Here is a 3,434-nt window from a genome sequence, read left to right as displayed (position 1 = left end):
TTCCAACATTGCAGACTGTTGTGATTATATTTCACACATGGGGAACAAGAGCATTCAGAGAAATTAGTAAATGTGATAGGTCAGTCATATCACCTAGAGAAAAAGCTCAGGCTTGGGCAGAAAATGAGAAGGAGAACATTCTTGATTATTCCAGGTTTACTGTGATGACTCATCCGACAGACGCAAAACCCAGGGTGACTGTTTGGCACTGTTGGCTCTGCGCTAGGTCATCCCAACTGCTCAGGAGGCTGAGATCTGAGGATCGAGGTTCGAAGGCTACCAGTGCGGGAAAGTCTGTGAGACTCTTCTCTCCAATTCACCACCAAGATGCTGGAAGTGGGGCACAGCTCTAGCTTTGATTGGGGGGGACGGGGGGGGGGAACAGGCCCTGAGTTTAATCCCCAGGACTAGCACCAATTAATTAATTCAGTGCGCTGGGTCCAACTTTCTGTAAGATTCCGGAACACTTCCTACGTCTCTATTAAATTACTTTAACCCAAGAAAATGAACGCGAACTGCCAGGCCGACTAGATTCAAAACAGCGGCGGATTTCCATGGCGAGCTCGAGCGCACGGGTGGGAAGCCAAGCGCGGAGCCGGGTTCGCCCACGCCGCGGCCGTCGAGCCCTGGCGGCTTGCTGCCCGTGGCTTCCGTGCTCAGGACGTTCTGAACCTGAGACGTGGAGCGCTAAGCGCAACGTCCGCGGCCGGTGCATCGAGCGGGGCGGACACCGCAGCGGGCACGGCCGCTCGCGTGGGGGCCCGGTCCCCGCTCCGGCGCTCGCTCCCCCCCCCCCGGGCGTTTCCTCCCCCGTGGTGGCCGAGAGGTGGACCGCGCCCCGGCTTTGCTCCGCGTGGGTCAGGGCGGCGCGGAGGCGGTTCCAGGGAGCACGACCTCGGTCCCCCTCAACCTCCACACCCCTTCTTTTCTTTCTTCTTCATTTTGATGTTGTTATCTGGGAGCCCGGGGGCGGCTCCACATGTCGCCACACTTGATCCCGGGCTGAGTCCCCCCCTCTTCTCCCACCCCGTCTCCCCCTCCTGCCCACCCCTCCTGCTTGCTTTAAAGAAATAAATAAATAACAGAACCCTGGGCTCTGGGGCTCTTCACGCAACATGGCCGGGACCTCCCTGCTTCTCACCACACCCTCGCCACGCCACCGTCCTGCGGGGGGGGGTGGGGGAGCCCCGAGAAACACGGCAGAGCCGGGCGGAAGTCAGCCGTCACCCACCGGCCCTGAAACGCGCGGAGGGGGAGCCAGGGCCAGGCCGCACCTGCGGGGACCTCGAGACCAGGCCTCGCTCCTGCCCTCCTGCCCCCCCTGCCCCCCCTGCCCCCCCTGCCCCCCCGCCCCCCTGCCCCTCCTGCGGGCTCTCGGCCCCTCCAGCACCGAGGCAGGTGAGCGAGCTCCCCGTCCCCCAGACCCCCCCCCCCCCCGGCCTGGCATCTCCTCGGGGCCCCGCCAGCTCCCTCGAAGGCCCACCTTCGGCTTCCTCTGTCCCCAGCGTGCTGAACCCCGGTCTCCCCGCGCAGTGCGCAGCAATGGCAGCCAGCCACTTCCAAAGGCGCCCCGCAGGGGCCTCCGCAGCCCTGAAAGCGCCCCGTTACTACACCAGCCCCGGACACCCGGGAAAGAGCGTTCTTCCCACGGGGGGCCCCCACCCCCCAACAGCTCCCTCCCAACCCGCACGGGCTGCACGCTGCCCTCTCCCCGCTCTCTTCACCCCGTGCCCCCCAGCCTGCTCGGCCACTCGGAACCCCACTGAGAGATGGCTGGGCTGACCCCCCCGTACCCCGGCTCATTTCCCCCTCACTCCGCCGGGCTGAGCCCCCATACCCCAGCTCATTTCCCCCTCACTCCGCCGGGCTGAGCCCCCATACCCCAGCTCATTTCCCCCTCACTCCGCCGGGCTGAGCCCCCGTACCCCGGCTCATTCCCCCCTCACTCCGCCGGGCTGAGCCCCCCGTACCCCGGCTCATTCCCCCCTCACTCCGTGAACCCCCAGTCGTTCCTGCTCCGCCCGTTGCCCTTGGGGCTCAGGAGCTCGGCAGGCCGCCCGTGGCCGAGCCGCAGATGGCATCGGGAACGTTCCTCTCGGGCTCGCGAGTGGGCTTCGGGGGTGCCGGGCGCGGCCTCGCTGGGGACGGCGGGCCCCTCGGAGGGCGGGGTTCGCGGGCGGTGCGCATGCCGGCGGGAATGACCGCGTCCTCCGAGCTCCCGGAGGCCCTGGACGCGGCGGCCGCGGCCGGCCAGGGAGCGGGCTCCGGAGCTTCGGGCGCTGACAGTGAGCTCGAACCTTCCACCTTAGAACAGAGGCGAGGCGGCGGACTCGGAACAGGGCAGAGATGCTTCACGCGGGGGAGAAGAGAATGGAAAGCAAGGGAGGAGGAGGAGGAGGAGGAGGAGGAGGGGGAGGAGGAGGAGGGGGGGAGGAGGAGGAGGAGGAGGAGGGGGAGAGGAAGAGGAGGAGGAGGAGGGGGAGGGGGAGGAGGAGGAGGAGGGGGAGGGGGAGGAGGAGGAGGAGGGGGAGGAGGGGGAGGAGGAGGAGGAGGAGGAGGAGGGGGAGGAGGAGGAGGAGGAGGAGGGGGAGGGGGAGGAGGAGGAGGAGGGGGGAGGAGGGGGAGGAGGGGGAGGAGGGGGGGTCGCGCTCTGAGCCGCCGGGCTGCCCCCCATGCGGGAAGCCCTTCCACAGCTCCCACGAAGACCCCCCCGCGCCCACCCCACCCCCGGGGGCTGATGAGCCCCCGCCCTGCCAGCCCCACAATCAGCGCACACACACGGCCGAGAACTACTGTCCCGACCCCCCCGGGGGGCGCCACCCCCTGTCCCCCGCAAGTGCTGAACTGGCAGACGGCACGGGGCAGCGGCCGAGGGGTACAGCTGAACACAGGGGCCGTCGATCCCCAGTCTTCAAATCCAACACTGGGCGCTGTGTCCCAGAGCTGCTGCAAGGGGGGAGGTGGAGCTGCTGCCCCCCCTCCGACTCCAGAGCACGCGCTCCCTCCCCTCGCTACTCCCGCACTCGCAGGACCGCGGCCCCAGAGAGGGAAGCCGGCGGTGCTGGTCCCTCCGCTCTGCTCCCCGCCCATCCTCACGGTGCCCCCCACTCCCGCGCGCTCTCCCTCCTTCGCCCTGAAGACTGGGAGCCCTCCACGTCGGAGGCTCGGCTCGGATGGCGTGAGCCACTTCCCCCGGGGCTGCGCGGCCTGTCGCACTGGAGGAGATGGGGATCCAGCACGTTGTTGCGGGGTGTTTACCATGAACCTCCTCCCGCATGGGCGAGAAAGAAGCCAGAGCTTTCTGCCCTACGAGGTCACCCTGTGCCGCAGCAGCGGGCAGCGCGGACGTGAGCAAGCGCCTGGCATCTTGGAGACTCTGGACGGAGAAGCACTGATCCGCCTGGCGTGTTCCAGGTGGACACGCGTCCCGTGAT

Source organism: Perognathus longimembris, unplaced genomic scaffold (genome assembly GCF_023159225.1).
Source record: "Perognathus longimembris pacificus isolate PPM17 unplaced genomic scaffold, ASM2315922v1 HiC_scaffold_5241, whole genome shotgun sequence".
Taxonomy (NCBI): Eukaryota; Metazoa; Chordata; class Mammalia; order Rodentia; family Heteromyidae; genus Perognathus; species Perognathus longimembris.
This window is presented reverse-complemented; position numbering follows the sequence as displayed.